The 19,255-nt window shown below is 37.5% G+C and overlaps 1 protein-coding gene across 4 annotated transcripts in view; it reads left to right on the top strand.

Moving 5' to 3' along the window:
- NCOA2 (nuclear receptor coactivator 2) overlaps window positions 1-19,255 on the top strand; it is a 186,143-nt gene that overhangs the window by 85,557 nt on the left and 81,331 nt on the right. The gene's annotated exons all lie outside the window — the stretch shown is intronic.

Genomic DNA, 19,255 nt, shown 5'->3' with positions numbered 1-19,255 from the left:
CAGGCTGATAACCCCAACTCTCTCAGTGTGTCTTTACAGGAGAGGTGCTCCAGGCCTCTGATCATCTTTGTGTCCCTCCTCTGGACTCACTCCATCAGGTCCATGTCCTTCCTGTGTTGAAGGCTGCAGACCCTGATGCAGCACTCCAGGTGGGGGTCTCAGGAGTGCAGGGTAAGAGGGAAGAATCAGCTCTCCTGACCTGCTGGTCACATATGCAATAAAGAGAAAATCAGCCTTCCAGTGTCCATGACCCTACAAGGCTTTATCAGTCCAAATTAACACTGAAATGTCGTCTGTAAATCCACAGATACAAATGCACATCATAGAACAAAGTCACAAGATGATCTTGAAATATTTCTCAGCAAGTAAGACTGGATTGCCTTTGGACAACAGTAGTGGCCATATACTTGCAGTTTAAGGTGGTCCTGTGGGACATCCTGCTTCTCAGGTGGAGGTCTAGTTTGGAAACAGAGCACATCAGTTCTCTCACGGTCACTTTGGTTGTCTGTTGGCATATGGTCGAATTTCTGACTTTTGAAAATACAGTATGACTTTATGTCCAGATTATTTCACAGATCATCTCTGTCTTCTTTTGCCATACTGATGTTAAAATTGCCAGCAAAATGTTCTCTTTGAGGCCTTTTTGTCTCAATGTGTTACATGCCCTGCCTATTTTCTCTATAGTTTTGGGGAAGAAATTGCACAGCAGAAAGGACAGTTAATTTCAGGGACTTGGCTGATTACTTCTTAAAAGGATATTTACTTCACTCAAGGTAAATGGCTTATACAGTGTTATTTATTATTATATTATTAACTTGAAGCTTGGAAGATGTAGGTTCTTAAGAACCTGGGGGAGGCAATTTGTAAAAATCTAAATAACTCATAAATCTTGAATTAAGGGTTATTTGGTAATGGTTTTAAGAAATAGTTCTTAACTGAACTGTCAAGTACTACTGTTTCAAGATGAGAGTTGTGACAGCCATATTTTTGAAAGATAAAGATGGGAATCTCTTTGCCAAAAGAAAAGGAATGAAATAGCCACATATTCTTCCAAACTTGACTTTTCTCCCCATTTAACTGATCTTGTATCTTCTTGTGCTTCAGTATAACATACTCAAGTGCAGTCTTTAAGAAAATGAAAAGCACCACTCATATTGTTGATATTTTTGTTAGATTAAAGTAATATTTTTGAGATGGCTTTTGTGGAAAATCTAAAGTTTGCAAACATGGTATGGGTCATTTTTACATTAAGGGAAGACCTGTCAGACCTGCTATTTGCAGTTGGTAGCAGTTCTAATGTGTCTGTCATCTGTTTTCAAAGATTGTGTCTGACTTTTTCATATTGATGTACAGCATAACATCAATAAATGTGTGTAGGAGTTCTCAGGATGGGACAGGATTTGCTATATGTTCTATGTATTTCACATTAAAACGATTGAGCTGTATTCTGTTTCTGAACTTTTCCCTTCAGTCATACATATGCACCTACTTTGCAGTTCATTTTAGGAAAAAACTAGAACAAACTGAAGTTGTAAAATAGATTTCCATTTTGGAATTCAGTGTGTTGAACTTTTTAAGGGTTAGCAGTAGACCCAAGTCCTGACATGTTTCGTCTTATCATAGACTTAAATATTCAACACTAACCACGCAGGGGCTTATTTGAGATTATGTAGCGGTTCTCCTCAGAATTAGGTCTCTGTCAGAATGTGATATCTTGTTTCTACTGCAAATATTTGCCTGCATACCTGAAATTTATTGTTTATTTAAATGAAATTAGTATTGTCTTTCGTGTTTTATGGCTGCCATTTGTTATTACTGCCACTTGTAGCAAACCTGCACTTTTGTCTGATGAGAAGTGAGCAAGTCTGGTTTCTGTTGAACACTGTCATTATGTTAAATATTCCTTAATAGCATAAATTCAGTAATTGCTGTTGAATTATCACAAAGGAGTTTTTCCCCTGTTTTATTCTCACAAGTGAAATTTGAAGTTGTTGAATTTTCGGAATACTTCAGTTAAATCCCAGTTTTCTCACAGCTACATCATTATAAAAGAGCACAGACCAATTGTCCTAAAGCTGAATTTTATTTCATAGCAGAGCATGTAATTGTTTTATTGCAAGTCAAATTCGAAATTAATTCCAATGGCTTCTACTTTTCCTTTCACTTTTTGTTTTACTTGATAGGCTGCAGTCTCTGGCTTTTGGTTTTCTCATCAAACAGTGACAGCCCTTGCAGGAGTACTTATGCTTGGGCTCAGTTAAACAGGGCTTTTTTCACGGTTCTGTCTAATACTGATAGAAACTACCACGTGAAAACTCCTAATAGAAAACCTGACTTTCTACAGTTTCTCCTCTGTACCTCATATCATCCATTGATCTTTGGATGTTTCATAAGAACAAAATTTGGAACATGGCCATGTGTACCACGTTGTGAATGGTTAAGGCAAGAGGTCAGTACTTAGTGTTTGCTGTTCATTGCCATTTACCAGTCAGCATTTGCACTGACTTAATGCTGCTTCAGGTGCTTTTCAGATTTGAGTGGATGATGCAACCTTAAATTAGCTTAATATTTATTCTCAAATTTTTAAAGAGCAACTGTCTCTGTGTCCCAGTTTCTCACATGTGATGCTAGTTGTAATCAGTAGCATTTCCTGTCTTCAGTGAGGTCTTTTGGCAGGCGCTGAAAGCCCAGAATTTCAGGATCTGCAAGATACAGTCTCTTGTGTATTTCCTCCTTGCTGCTGGTGGGAACCAGCTTTTCAAATGCAAGACAATGTCTGCAAGCCACTAGCAATTAGAAGACAACTGCTGAACGTTGACAAGACATGAGATTTTTATGACTTTCTAGGAAATGTTAGCTTTCTCTTCAAAACGAGGTCTAGGTGCAGAGACCCTCATATTCTTCACCAGGTATGCCAGGGTGATTTGCTGTATCCTGAATTAAAGGTGGATACTAGAGGTTCCATTTCCACTAAACACATCTGCAACTTTGTTTCAAGGAAAACAATAGGCAAATTATCAAATCTTCCTGAGTTCACACAGTGTTGCTGTTACAGCCAGATGGGACATTACACTGTGCCGCCCTGCCTGGTTATCAGAAACCTTGAATTTACCAAATTATTTCTTTAATCCTCTGCCTCGATTGAGTCATGGTGTCGTTTAGAAATATTTTATTTATAGATAAAACTACATGAAAGAAAACCTACCTTATCCTTGGATGAATGAGTGTGATTTTGTTCTTCTATTAATAATAAACAATTTCTTGTCTAACTTTTGTCTAGTTTAAACTCTTGTCTAATTCAAATCTCAGCCACTGAATCTTGCCAGCTGTTGGTCCACACATTTCAGGAACCTTTTATTATTAGAAGTCTTTTCCCGTATGAGTATTTCTGTTCTGAGTTGAGGTAAAATAATGAGTTTGAGCTGATTTTAAAAATATATTCACTGGAAGGCACAATCAGTAGAGCTGAAAGTAATTTATTTTTTAAAATCCTGGATTCTTCATAATTTAGTTATGTTCTATTAAAAACGCATGGTAGCACTCAATATTATTATATTTATGTAACGTATTGTGTTAATACAACATTTATTTTCAATGCTGTAGTATTTCCAGTTTGGTTCTGGTTTTCTCTGCTTGCTCAACTTCCTGCGCTGACTTCCTCTCATGGTCTGTCAGCATGGAGGGAAGAAACTCACTGTCTTGAACTTGTCTCTCTGTGGCTTAAGGCCCATTTCCATCAGAGAGCATCTCTCTGTGTATAATCCCTAGAGAGCACCAGCAAGCACCCTGCACCGGAGGCTCTGAGCAGGGAACATTACCCTTTTTTAGGTTCCAGGAAGAGAAAGACCTGAGCCAGGAGCTGACCATTTCCAGATTGCAATGAAAGAACCCCTTTTTCTTATCTTGTATCCTTTCTTAATGAAAGGCAAAGGAGTGCAGCAGTAGAGATTAAAACAAACAAACAAAACCAAACAAACAACACCCCCCCAGTAAAAACCCAAAACACCAAACAAGAAAACCTCATCAACCATTACTCAAAAATCTCCATTAGCTATAATCATCAAACTTGTCTTTAAAAAAGAAAGAGAACACAAATGTCAGTGGACATGCCCATACAGAACTTAATTGCTATATATAGCACACACCTCAGTATTGAATTATCCAGTCAGGTATTGCAGAAACTTGCACACAGAATGCTCTGAGTGCATGACTGAGTGCACGCTTATGAAGTTATGAGAGCCTTGGTGAGCTGTCTTCAAGAAGCGTGGACATTTCCATACTACAGAGAGAAGTGAACACTACTATCTGAAAGGTTCAGAGAGGAAGGAGTGTCTTTTCATTGCCCCCGTATGGACAGAAGTCAAAAGGTATTTAGCACTGTAGGTATATGTACTGCTAATACAGAGACTGACTGTGGGAAATGCCAAGAGCTACAAATACTGGTGGGAAGTACATTTGATATGATTCCTGTGCCCCTCAAGAGGAGATGCAAAGGTCAGAAAAACTAGATTTATCTACATTATCCTATTTATTTTTCCTCGGCCGGTAAAAGGAAAAAATCCTAGTTTTCAAGTACTGATGAATTAGGAGTTCCTAAACTGATAAAAGGTTGATGTCATTGCCACATGCATCAACAGGTTTCCAGTTTTGACATGAAAACCCTAATGTTTTTGTTAGTGTTCAGATAGAGGAATTTAAAAAAACCCAAAAACTAATATTTGAGAACCATATGTTTTCTGCTACATTTATTGAAATATAACATGTAAATCACTGTACTGTCTTTGTTCTTGACCTGAGCAGCAATATCCTTATTGTGCATTTTGGCAGCCAGTCCTAATAGTTTCTGGTTGTTGTTCTCTGTGCTGGTGTGGGCTTTGCCCTTCCAGTCTTTCTCACAAAGAGTACTTAATGCTGCCTAGTCAGCTTTCCTAAAAGTCAGTGGCTTCTTGTCTTGAATAAAGCCTAGTGAGTCAGCTTTGTAATCTTTCAAACACAGTTAGAAGTGTCTTGCTATTTTGCCATGCAAACGAGGGCTGTCACTATGGCTTCAATTAGGGTACCCCTTTGGGTGCTCCAAACTGAGAGGATTGAAGGGATTATGAGGGTGGAATTGGATCCTCCTGAATATGGTATAGAGGGTGAGAGAAATCATGTTCTGGGATTAAAAAGATTAAAAAGGTGTTTTGAGATCGTTTTGCCAGTCCTTGCCTCAGATATGGGTATGTTAGAAGAAGAGCAAACAACACCAGATCGTGCTGTGGTATGTCCTGTCTCTGCCCGATTCACTCTTTCTCAAGAAAAAGAAAGAAAGAAAGAAAGAGAAAACACAAATGTAAGAAAACTGTGAAATGCATGCAATGAAAGCAGTGTTCTGTTTATCAATTTTAATTATTTGATCATGTTAGAATATAAATTGTAAATGTTTTAGTGAAGGTATAGCTTCCCTGTGTCTACTGTAATGCCACCTGTGGCTAGGCAAAAAAAAAAAATGAAATATTAATGAAATATATTTCTTAGAGAAAACTTAGATGAACCTCTTCTGCTGCGTAAATGTGTCTTATTCTAACATGAAAAAATCTGTAGTGCCAGAATTAGTTTTGAAGGTCACCTGCTCATCCCCAAATTATGTGTATGATTCCTATGAAACTATTTGAAAGGAAACAACAACTCTGTCATTTCCATTGGAAGCATGTATTTTCAGCCTGATAAAACCAAAGAACCTTTCCTTCTTTGCTGTTGCATATTCTCTTATTTACATTCAGAGCAGTGTTTTCCATCAGGAATAATTTTTCACTCCGTTCTTCTTTACCTTTTTGTCTAGAATCAGTCTGTACACTGCAGCGGGATAGTCCGTCTTTTCCTTTAGCTTTGTCTGTACACTGTTCTTCACTAAGCAATCCTTTTAACAACATCTGTGTACTTTTGCTCCTTTTTCAGCCTTCAACTCCTATTTTATAGCTACGATGACTCTTTTCTGTTACCTCCTTCTTATTTACACATAATTCTTTCCTTAACACTGTAATTATTGTGTTTGTGCTCACCATATTGTTTTGACTTTGAATTTATCATTTAAAGATTCCTGTAAATATTAGCAGTACAGTTCTAGTTACGGTACCTGAGTGGGATGCTCCCATTTTTTATGTTTTCCTTAGACTGGTAAGTGAACACAAGTGAAGTGTTTTGTGTGTGTGTGTCCTTGTGAAAGCTCATTTTTCTTCTGGTGCTTGTCTGTTAATATATTTTCTTGAATATCAGAGATGCTCTCTGTAATCTTAAGTTTTTGTCGCATTTGTATCGTTTTCCAGTTTCACCGGTATGCTCGGTGCATCTTCTTCAGCTAAGGAATTCATATGAAAGATGCAAGTGACATAAAAGAAAGTTAAGATCGCAAAGCAGTTCTTGTTCTATTGGGCTTAGTTATGTGTAGCTCCAAATGATGTTCACTCTGCTTACCCTGTATAATGCGGTGCTTTGAGATGGAAGGACATTCACAAAAAAGACCGGGAAAAATAAACCCTGTCAATTTAGTGTGTATATGTTTTTCTGCTGAATATGGTCTCCTTATGGAACCAGATTATTTCCTCCTGGACTGAGGATCCTTCTCATAGATTTTCTCTAAAGCGTGGAAAAGGGCAGAGTAGAAAAGAGGATTCATGCTGCTGCAGAAGGGGGCCCCATTCCCATTCCACTTTCAGCTTCTCTGCTGCAGAAACATTGTGCCTCAGCTTTGATGGTAGCATTGGAGCAGGGTTTCCCCAGAGCCTTGGGCAGGGCTGCTTTCCTGAGTAGAGCTGTCCTTGGGGAGTGGTGTAAACAGAAAGGGTGACAGGGCAGCATTGGCAAAGATGGTGTGTACAGGATAGTCACTGTTTCCTCATGATTTCCATTTTATTTTCCTATAAGTGCAACCACAGTCCTTACACAAATCTTTTCAGTTTCTGGAGAAACCATAAGTTTATGATCAGTGTTGTCTTAAAGAGGAATGATGTGGTGTAATGGGAAAAGATGGAAATAGAAGGAGAAAAGGAGATAATTCTGTTTCTTGATCACATTGGAAAGGAGCAGGTACAAAGCTGCAAAAGTTGTTCTGTGGGCTTGACAATTACTTACAGGTGCTTCATCCACAGCTTGCTTAAACAGTTTGCGAATCCCAGCGATGAAATGTTTGGATAAGGCTGCACTGATCTGTGCCCACCTGCACTGCCCAGTGCTGTCAGAGGCAGGGAGAGCCTGGGGGAATAAATTGCTGTGTGCTAGGGAAATGGTGTGCTAGTGCAGAAAAGGAAAGACTTGTTCTTTGAATCTAAGAACTGCTTCAGTGAAAGAGGAGAGAGCAGTTGTGGTTGTATGTGTACTTTGCCTTTTACAAGCAGGAAACCTAAATGCTGAGGTGCAGACCTTCCTGGGACTTGACATTCAGGAGAAAACTCTGAAGCTGAAGCTTAGATAGGTTTCCCCACTGGGCAGTGTATTTTAAAAATGCTTAAGATGTTTGTCATAGTACTGAGTTAAAGTAAGATAAATAATGTCATTTTAAAAAAAAAGAGAAAAAAAAAAGAGAGAAACACTGATACTGGAGTTTGTAGTGTGAATCATTTATTATTTGTGCTTTTTTGCATTTGGGGGAGAGTTGGGTGCTGGGAGGAGTTGAACCCTAGGGTGTTGCTGAGAGAAAAGTATTTATTATAGTAGAAGTAAAATTACAGGCAAAAAATTAAAGTACTCTAGGGTGAAAAGAATAATTTTAACATGCCAGATACTCAGTATTAAGCATGCTTAATATTCGGTTTAGTCTCATATGACATGTCTATGACCAGTGTGTGTACCCCAACAAAGGCACCGCCTAAAAATGTATTCGCTAATTGGTTTTGGTGCAAGAAGTAGAGAGAGCCCATCTATGCCTCTTCTCCACCAACAGCACAATTTGCTTTTTGGTAGAAGAAGATGCAAAACGATTTCGAGTGTGCCAGGTTTGGGTTTCTCCGGGAGTCATACCCTTAACATCAGCAGAAGGGAGGGAGGGGAGTTACTCTGTTATCATCAAGCTCTGCTAATGTAGCCCGGGCGCCACGTGACTGCAGAAAAGGCTATTATCTCAATGAAAAGGAAACTGCTTTTTAGAGCTGCAACAGAACAGAAGCAGGAGGAATTTTCGAGTACTCCACCATGCTGGATTGTCAAAGGGGGATCTCTCTGATCAGCAGTTAGGGAAGGATTAGCGTGGCCAGTTTGTCAGCTGTCATTAGAAGCAGATGACAGAGATGATAAGCTGCTGTGTGCGCACGTCCTCACTCAGCATGTGCTTTGGTTTACATCAAGACATAACACTGGTTTGGGATAATGGAGAGCTGATATTTTTAAGGCTGTAAATTTACTGGTAATTGTATCTTCCCCCCCCTCCCGTTTTTAATAAAAAGCCAGTGTAATGGATGGGGGATTTATCTACATCTTGATCTGAAGACGCAGAAAAACTAGTAAGATCTGCCTTCAACTGCAAAGGCTGGAAGACGACAAGGTGTGTTTCTGAAGTGCCGTGACTTCATTGTTAATGCTTTCTTTTTGCATGTATGTGTGCTCCCGTGTGTGCATCATAGGTGTCTGGATGTTGGGGGTGTAGGGGGCAAGGGGGATGTTGGTTTGGGGGATTGGGAGGAAGAGCTGATTTCTGTTTGAGTAAGAGAGTTTAAAGATAATGTTTCTAAATAACAAATGCAAAGAAATAATGTGAATTTTATTCTCCATTTTCTGTTGTTTCTCCCCATTTTAATGGCTACAGGTGTACTCGTGGTTGCCTGTGACAGTTTTATGGGTTTATGAGGCTAAATATATCTTAGTCAGTGCACAGGAAATATTTTTGTAAGCAAGTTTTCTGGCATTCAGAACAATACACAAACCCATCTGTATTTTCCCACTGTCAAGAGGAGGTGGAGCCTGAGAGTGTCTTTTTCATTGAAGTAATTACTATTCAATATTCAGTAATTTCTGTGCACATAAAAAAGTACAGAGTACCGAGACATTTTTGGAATAAAGCTTTCTCTTTCTGACCAAGAGCTTGAGTAGGCAAAACACACGGAAATATTGGTAGCTCTTATATAACTTTCTCTATTCTCTAATCTTAATAGTTTTCTTTACAAGTACATGATCCTGTAAACAGAATGACATTCGGTTAATCTTCAGACCTCATATTTATCTCATGGTTATGCATGCTGATGTCATTAAATATCTTGGCAGTATTTACCTTTCTTTTAACCTTGGGAGGACAGCATTTACTATTGCAGATTAATTAACTAATAATATCCCCTAAAAAAGGTTATAGGTAGTTACTCATAGTAAAGTGAATACAGTATGCTATCTCTCCTGCTTGGGAACTTATTGCAGGTTTGTTGACTTTACTTTCTTGTTGTACACAGCATTAAGCCCAGCATTGCTCTTTAGCTCACAGCAATAACACTAATCCTGGACCACAAAAAAAAAAAAAAAGATAAAGTTAAGTGTTTGGATTTCTTTAGGAGTACTGATTATCACTTCTTTAGAATTTTGCCTTCAGAGTTAAGGGCAGGATTGAGGAGATGCATATAATCAGTCATTACTGCAGTGCACTAGCAGTTTGCTAGAAGTGTATTTTCCTGGATTCATATTGAAATAGTAGTGGTGACTATCATGCTTAGAATCCGTTTAATAATTAACTAAATACATACAGGAAATGCCTTAGTTTATTTTATTTAGGACTTTGAAAAACCCGTGCTACTTTGAGATAGGAGGGAGAAAGGAAAATATTATTGTTTTTCAAATTAATGCAGTTTGTGTTTGAAGAGACTTTATTTCATACTGTGAAGGCAGAGCCAGAAATGTAAACAAGTTAGCACTATTTATTTGCTTGTTCTCTTTTGTCTCGGTTTGATTATTTTAATTTCAGTATACCAACATTTTGGTACAGAGGCCTGGGGCAGGGGTGCTGTTGAGTAGAGGCTTGAGAGCCTGTCACGTTCACGGCACCAAATGTCGAAGCCACAAGAACAATGAAACTTCCTCTCTGCTTTTTGTGTTTTCTTCCTTTATTTCATTACAGAAGATCTAACAAGATAGTGGGGGCCAAGTAGTGCTTACTGAAATGCTGGCACCTATGTTTTGTAGAAAAATAGATTTTAGCTGCTTGTACAGTATTTTGCCTTTTAGGACATATTAAGGGGGGAAATTTGAATAAAATCAACCTTTTGTTTAGTCTGTGTTCTTCAGGTGACTCCATGTTCTCACAAAGCTCAAGTTGTGGTGTTCTCTTTTATAAGCATTTTTTTACATAAGTATGGTATCTAGCATATGTAAAACTTGAAGCACTATCTTTGACCAGAGTAATTTTGTTTGCTCTCTTTTCAAAATTCTTTAGTCAACAAGCTTCTGTAGTCAACAAGGTTACACTGGTAATGTTCAAAAACTGTTGCTCTCTTTTCTTCCCCTTTTTTGTTGTCATCTCTCTAAGGGAAATTTCTTGTGCAAGGGAGGAGGGAAGGTGTCACTGCATTGCAAAATATACTGTATTTTAAGAAAAAAAACCTGCATGGGAAAGTCTGAACTAGAGGTGTACTTTGAAACATTTCATTTCACTCCAGAGTTCTTAGAATGATATTTAATAATAAATATTATTAAGAAGTCAACTGGCTGATTAGGTTTTGTAGTGCCATTTAATTTATTTATTTAGTCTAGTAATGGAAAAGAATAAAAAGTATGAAAACAACCTTGATTCTCAGAATCTATTTTAATAAGTGGAATAAATTTGTTACCACATTTACCATATAATAACACCATAATTGTAATAAGAAAGCTGAGTTAAAGGCTGAGGACTGAGTCTACAAGCCAAGCTGTTAGAGCTGCGTAAATGAGAAGGGTGTTTGTAAGTTGATAATCACTATACCTCTGAGGAAATCCTGATGGAGTCATCTTACTGCCTACATTCCTCCTTAGCTTCTCTTACTGCTTACGTTCACTGTGGCAGGCCTAGAAGGATGCCTGAATTGGACTAAAAATTATTATTAGCAGGTAAAGCTTTAGTTCTCTGAAGTTGAGGTGTAAGATGCGAAAGCCTGTGTCTTTCAGAAGTGGGCTGTTTTCAGTACCTGGGTGCCTGGCTTATCCCTGCAGGTAGTTTTCCTGGCAGCTGAAGCTGGACAGTGAGGTTTTGGAAAGGCTGACTGGGTTGTGGAGATACAGAGTAGAGTGCAAGGAACAGTGCAGGAATTTTATGGAAATCTAATTGAAGAATCAACTCAAATGATAATGCAAATGATAAATCCATTTAATTTGCAGTGTGTGTTCTACCTGACTCTCCTCTTTGCTGTTCCCATTTAATTTTCTCCTATGAGCACTGTCCCCAGACAAACTTCATCAGTATACTGTACTGCTCTGATTTTCCATTCCTGATAGCATAGGCTGTTGTGATTAAACAACCGTCTATCACAAGAGTCTCGTGAAGAAACTTCTGCTAAAACTTAATGGAATAAAGTTATTTCTGATCCTTTTCCTGAAGTTTTTCCAGCTGTTCAGTCTAAGTAGTTTTAAGTGTGTGTTATCTTTTATTTTGAGGCAGTGTATTGCAGGCTTCTGGTCAACTCAGTCTATGAATGTAGTTGCTGTTCCTCTCTTTAGTAATTATATTCCATTAAATCCAAAATTCAAAATACTTGGAATAGACGCTAATTCTTTCTTTGCACTTATGATTCTTCTTTACCGTGAATGATTTAATTATTAACAAAAAATTAATTTCAGTTTATTTTTACCAAAATAATAAAATGTCTCATGATGAACATTCAGCTTTAATAGTAGAGTTGTCTTGTTTTCCTTGGGCTGCAGGATACAAGCATAGTTTTTTCAGGCCCATGGGGTGATATATGTCTTACAAAAGAGACAAATAGCAGTTTGACATCGTCTTTTAGTAGACTAGGAGGAAAATCGAAGCTTCAGTGAAGTCAGTGATAAAATTCTGATTTATTTCAGTTGAGTCATAACATCCCCTTAGAACTGCTCCATTTTTTTAGTCATTTCTATTGTGGGGAGCTTATGGGGAGCTGTATTAAAGCTTATAGGGTGTTACCTGTAAGCGTTGTAGAGACCAAAGGTATATATGGATTTAAGAAGGAATTAGGCACCATTGCATATAGGATCAGAGGGAGGAGGCACAACAACAATGCAGCTAAGCTTGTACCACTGCTTGTCAGAGGTAAAGCGAGGAGATATTGGGGGAAGGATCATTTACAGCTGCCTTGTACCTTTTTCCAAGACATCTGCTATTAGCTTCCATGACAGACTAGTCACTAACTAAATATCTCTTTCATTTGACTCATATAGCCATCCCTATGTAAGTTTTATTTGGTCACAGTTTGTATCCATATGTGTGTATGTGTATATATATATGTGTGTGTGTGTGTGTGGGTACAAAGCTTGTTATTCCTTGGCAGTTGACTAAGTAAAGCAACAGCATTTTTATAGGTTGTGTTTTCCTTTTAAATGCCTTAAAATGGCAATTAAACTTTCATCTTCTTTTGTTATTGCTGATTGCAATACTTTTACTAAAGGAAATAAAATTAAGATGGACATAAAATTTGAAGTCATTAGTAATTGTTATTCATCTTCACAGGTCAGTTTTTAAACTTCTGGATATATTAAGAACATCAAGTTAATCATACTTCATAAGTATTTGCAATACACTCATATGTGGCTCTGACATAATTTATTAGTTTTGGGTTTTTTGCTTAGTAACAATGTGTGTAGTTAGAACTCTCAATGGCTTTGCCCAGAGTTTATCATCCATCTAACATACATTTGTTTTAAGTATAAAGTTGTAATTCTGCATGTTGGGAGGTGATACAAGTATAATCTTTCATGATATAGCTCTCAAAAAGCACATTGCTCTTCCAACTTTAATAAGAAAAATGTAATAAATTTTTTTCTGCTTCCCAACTCTTACACTGCTCCTCCAGGATAGATGGGTGATACTGGCATGCGTTCCAGTATCAGCAGGAAGCACCTGCTGAGGGGATCTACCTGTTCATACAAATACAGAATGGGAATAGAGGCCAAACTCTGTCTGGTCTCTCCCATAACACCCAGAAATATGTCTTGCCACTAGGCACCCTCTGGGACCAGGGCTGAGGCAAGCCACTGCAGGCTGAGGAGGATGTTGAGTTTTCCAGGGCAGATGCTCTAAATGCACTTCAGAGGGCAGGTAAGCTGTACTGAGCACCATACTCAGCAGAATGGTTTTGGTACACAATTTCAGAAAGTGGTACAGCATTCCAGATCTGCTGAGGGAACCAGCTACATCCCTGACTGAGAGAGTACCTCAGAGTGAAGTCCAATTCACCTCAGCTGTTAAAGTTATTATGACCTAGGCCATTTGTGGAGCTGAGTACTAGCATTTGTTTAACTTGAAAATAGGTATGTTTGACTTTAGACTATTGTTAACTTGCAACCTTCTGGAACAAAGCAGCTTGAATTCTTGATTCTTAAATTGAAAGTTTGTTATTTTATACTATTAAACGAAATGCATTGTTATGAGAGCATCTCATTAATTTAGAAGGAAGTGTGGAGTGTGTATCTTGTACGTATGTGTGCAGTGGGTTATTTATTTGCCATGATAGCAATATGAAGATATGTAGAAATGTTTTAGATGATGTTTAGGTACGTTTTCTGCAAATCAGTTTTAATTCAGTGCTTGGCATTTGAAAGAATGGCCTGAAGTTTCAACATGCTTTCTAGTAATGGGTGACTGAGTAGAAAGTTAAAATAGACCATATTGGTGCCTCACGTATGTGAAAATTGGAAACATGAGTTCAATTTTTGATTGGGCACCAGAGAAGATACATGGAGTTGGACTTCCTGAAGTACAGCAAAAATTTCAGTAAGTAGTATCTACTGTGGGACTGAAGGAACATTGTTTTGATGGCCAGGTTAGAGACAGGAAACGTGGCATGCAACATAAGCATCTCTTGCTGAGGCTTCAGTGCAAGCTTGGGTTGTCACACTGCACCTGAGCATGTAGACATGCTAGGTTGATCCTAGTGACCAGGAGGACCAACACCTCTCTAGCTGTATGAAGTCATTGAAACTCAGATTAATAAGTCGTGGAGCTCAAATTCAAATATGAAAGGTTTAATATCTCTGTGTATGGGTCCTGTATACACCTGATGTGGAAACAACCTGTTCTCTCTGGCTTGCCCTCCACTTTTTACTGATACACAATGCAGTTTCCTGAGCTTTTTATTAATGGAACATGTTTTATCTGAAGTAAACAGGCTGGTGTTTGACAGGCAGTTAGCTGGAGTGAAATTCCAATGTAGGCCTGCCCACACCAGAGGGATGTGTAAATGCCTTTGTTTATGTGATCTGTCATATTTTTCTCATTGCTAAGATAGGCATCTTGAAAATCACACCAAACTGTATAAGCTTATTCATATTGTAAATAAATATATACATTTGTGTCAGTTATGAGATTAGAAAATGTTCCTGGATGTGAGTTTTTCCACAGTGCCTTATGCTTGTGAGAGGAGTTGTTCCATTCTTCCACTCTCTTAAGTCTGGTTTTCCCCTTGCTTTTTGGTGATTTCTGGGAAAGCAAGTTGGTGTGGGAATTAAAGTTGACAAATACCAGTTTTGAAATTGAGATTAGCAGAGAGGACTCAGGGGTAGTTAACATGCTTAACTCACTGTTTCAGAAGTACCATCAGCTGTTTAAATACAAAGTTTTCTATAATATTATCCTTTTCTGTGTTATTAGGTTTGCTTCATTTATCAGCTGAGCTATTCACAAAGTTTTATTTTATATCACAGTAGATTTGAAATACTAGGCTTTGAAATCAGTCTCATAAGTTGTTAATAATTGTGAACTATAAGAAAAATATAGATTAAATAAACATCTTACATGGGGATTTGGATTCCTTTTCCAGTGAAAATGCTTTCAGGCTTCATATTTTTTGCAACCATAGTTTAATACTTATAAAATACATCATAGAAGGCTAAATAGGTTTAGAATAAGGGGTTGAGGTTTTGGTTGGTTGGTTGGGTTTGTTTTATTTTTTTAAACTTAGTTACCTACCTAATGCAAACAAAAGGATGTAAGAATGACTGGCATATATACAAATATATATATACATATTCCAGCATTGTATTTTTGTTTTTATCTGGTGTTTTAAGGAAAGCTTTAGTGGTATTAAGCTGCATTTCTTTTGTCCTTGAATATTAAGAATCACAAACAGTTGTTGATAACTAGGGAGATAGAATCCCAGACGTGAAATTGCAATACAGAGTCATGAAGTTTAGGTGCAAACATATCTTTTCCTCTTTAAAAGCAGAAATTAAGCAAACAGGTTATATGTTATGGGGGGAAGGTACTTTCTTCTTCTGATATTTTTTTGCTGTTGTTTCATTAAAGCCTGGTTTTGCTATTCCTGGGCATATTAGAGGTGCTGACGTAACCTAATCCGTAAGCAGCTGAGTGAGTGGCTCTGTTAAGAGCCTTAGCCTATGGGAATACAGAAGGTAGGAGCCATCTTACAGTTCTGGGGTCAGTCTGGAGGGGTTTTGGCAGTCTCAAGCAGAACTGGGGGTTTCTCAAAGCTGTGGGTTTGAGTAGCTGAGAAAAACGTCTCCTTCAAGATGTGGGTGGATTTTACAGAAAGTCATATAAAATACCAGTCTGTAACACTGAACATTAATGTTAGCCATTTATTTGACTGTTACAGCATGTGTTAAAGAGCTGCTGCCGCCCATTTGCAGCCTAATGTGTTTATTAGACAATCTTCCCAGTGGCATCTTGAAGTGTCTGTCAGGTAAAAAATTCATGAGCATTATTGGCTTTCAGGTTGCAAATGGAATATGTCGTCTTCTTACTGTCTAATACACCACTCTAAAGCCATTACACAGGAGTAAGGGAAAAGACTGAGGAAGGAGCCTTCAGCTCAGACATTTGTTTTAGTCTGTTACGGCGTTTTGTAGACTGAGCAAAAATGTGAGTAGTAGGTGTTGGAGCCAGTTTTCAGTTCTTCGATACATGGGCTCAGTGGCATTTGCAAGTAAATTATGTTCCTTTTCTTAGTTCTAGTTTGTAGAGTTGAAGAATAAAATAAAGTTTAGTAAATATTACTGTAAATTTTGGTTTAATGTTACCTGTAATAGGCTCTTTCAAATAAAATTGTATTGTCTAAGTAAGAAGTGCTATTTTCAGATAAAAAAAGGCTACAGGTGTGTGTCAGATTTTAGTACAAGTCCTTTAAAGGTGACTAGAGTTTTTCATCTTGCTGCTACCACCTTCTTTGTAGAAACTCTGTTTTCTCTTTTTGCTTTATACTCTGTGACTGTTGTAGGGTGGTAAAGATTTTGGGCAGTTTCATCTTTAGTGAAAGTGGTAGTGCTGTTTCAAGAAAAAAGCATACCCTTAACTAAATTAGTTTATGTTTTTAATATCAGATTATCATCACCAACCAAGATTTGTCTTACTCGCATTGTTTTGTTTGGAGTATATCCCAATTCCAGGTGTTTGGTGATGGACCCATACAGTAAGTTGGTTGTAGAACATGTGGCTTACGTATACCAGGGATTCAGGAGGATTTATTTATCAGAGTTAATTTATCATTAACTTTCTTTTCTGTCAAACTTTTTAACAGAGGATCTCTTGCTTAAATTTAATTTTACCAGATAATGCAGTCTTTTTTCCCCTACTCCTTCTATTTCTTGTGATTTTTCACCTCTTATTTCTTTATTAATTTCCAAATGTTTATTCACATCTCTCTGGATTTGTCAAAATACTTGTGCAAGAGCAAGTTTGTGTGCAAAATGGCTGCACTTTTCCAAGCCCAGTGTGATGTGAGGCAGGCGGGCTCAGCTCACTGATTGGGATTCTGACAGGTGCTACAATGAAATGTGCTGGGAGTTAAAGCAACCCTTCCTCTGATCTAGTATCTTATTCCGCCTCTGACAGCAATTTCCTTTGGAGGCCTGGGAAAGTGGCTGGCAAGTATTGCCTTCTTCAAAAGAGTTGAAGGTTGCAGTATGTACCAATATTAAATATTTTCTTATTCTGAAATGGAGCCAGTGAAAAAAGAATTCATAAGCAGGAAAAAATGTGAAGAATCAGAATTTGCGTGTCACTTCCAACTTTCCTCTGGCTTCTACCAGAATTAATGCTATGTGGAGTACATTTATACTTCTGAAACCGAGACAAGAAAGGTTTTTAGTCATGACAACCTCACAGGAAAAAAGGGGTAACTATAATGGCTGTATGTTTGAGTAAACAATTAACCACAGAAGTATGAGCTGTTTTTATTTTTTAAATGAGAGAAAGAAAATTTTTGCCAAACTTTTCACTGACTGGTAGTATTTTTGGTCAGTAAACAGTATTTTTTGTGTTTGTTACTTAATAAAACACTGACTTTAATAAACTGTTTCTGTATGTACCAGTTGTATGTACACTGCTTGTATGTATTGATGGGATGGAAGCATGGCAGTATAGTACTGCTACCTGATTGTCCACTGTGTGGTACTTTACCTTTTGTTTGCTACTTTTCAGGTTGAAATAGCAGCTTTGAAGGTGTAATCCTCATTTATTCTTTAACTGCATTTGTTAGGCTTATAATAAATCTGACAGTTTAAAAGGCCTTGTTTGGAAGATGGCCTGCTCTGATAAGAGATAAAATGCACATTATCTTCTTCTACAGTGACTCTGGATGATTAGCTCAATTCACTGATGCTAAGAATCAGTGTTGGAAGGCTTACTCTGCATGCCATGTTCCTTCATGGCGTTTGAGGAGTAGAAGAGATTTTACAAATTCACACAATTTGTGTGTGATATTTGTGCTGAATATTTTCTCGTCTCCCACTTCAGGGGCCTCTCTTTTTCTTTCTCTTTTGAAAGATGAATGTTTACTATTGCTTTATAATTAGGTTAAGTCGCTCTGTGTACTTCAACTTTGAGCAGTTGCTGGTGGAGGATGTAAAGGAGGATGTTCTGTCACAAGAGCAGAGACTATTGTTTTATTACTGATAACAAAAAAAAAAAAAGGAATTTAAGCGTGTTTCAGGCTCTATTGTTTCAGTCTCCCAACATCTGGTAAAAACTGGTTAGGTGTCAGTGAATGTAATTACTAATGTATACTATCCTAGAGTTTTTAAATTTAATTTTTCAGTGGTTTTGATTTACATTTAACAGTTGGAATAATGAGGCAGTGATTTTGTCTACAACTATTTTGAATGCTTAGGCCTATGGTAGTGAAATGGAGAGAGAAGGAAAATACACCTCTGGTCCTGAATGTAAAGAGAAAGAAAGTATTAAGTTACCTGAGATGTCCTATTGGAATGGGTCATCTGTTGGAGACTAAAATTTGTTCTTTAGGTATTTTTAGTAATAATAATTCTGCTTCTCTAATTATCTCCTTCCTTGTAGGAAAATGCTGCAGTGAGTGTATTTATCTTTCCATTGCTCTCTTGCTCATTCATGCCCAGTGGAATTGAAGCTTGAGTAGCATCTGAGTCAGCATTAGAAGTTCAGCTCTTAGTTTTTGTTGCAGTTTTATTAGTTTGTTTGGGGTTTTGGTTTGGTTTTTGGTTTGTTTTTTTTGGGGGGGGGAGAAGTGTGTTTGGTTTTTTTTTTTGGTTAAGAGAAATAGAAAAAACTTAATATATATTGAGAAAAAAATCTGCTACCACCACTGAAGACAAAATACTAATTCTACAGTGGGACATTATGTTTGTATTTTGGAGTGCAGTACAGCTCTCAAACAACTTACACAATGAAAAAGGGAGTGCCTGGTCTTCCATGAGAGTTCATTCTGCAAGACATGCATTCAAATTCAACTTTGTAAGACATTTTCTTTCAAAATAAAATTGATTTAGTAAAGTATCTGACATATCGTGATGCTATTTTTTTTCGTTTTCAAACATTTTTTCTCTCTCTCCTCAAAAACAGTGATTACTGCTGGTTTTGTTTTTACTGATTCCCAATTTGGTTAATTCTTTTTTTTGTACCATGCTAAACAACCCTTACCTACATTTTTTGATTTTTGTATCAGAAGACATATGATAGAGCTGATATAACGCTTCCATTTCTTCTAAAGCATTAAATGGATTGAAATGTTCCATTTCTTTATCTTTCTTCTTTCTGAAAATTCCTGCAGAGATGTATAAAAAGATCAGAGGAGCAGGATGTATACTGCTTTCTAATCTAAGGTAGTTCCCTTAAGATGTTTCATGCTCTGCAGTACGGTTGGCGTTG

Source organism: Lepidothrix coronata, unplaced genomic scaffold, assembly GCF_001604755.1.
Source record: "Lepidothrix coronata isolate B3197 unplaced genomic scaffold, Lepidothrix_coronata-1.0 Scaffold36, whole genome shotgun sequence".
In the NCBI taxonomy this organism is placed as follows: domain Eukaryota; kingdom Metazoa; phylum Chordata; class Aves; order Passeriformes; family Pipridae; genus Lepidothrix; species Lepidothrix coronata.
Note: the sequence above shows the minus strand (reverse complement) of the source record. Positions and strands in the feature narration are given on the sequence as shown.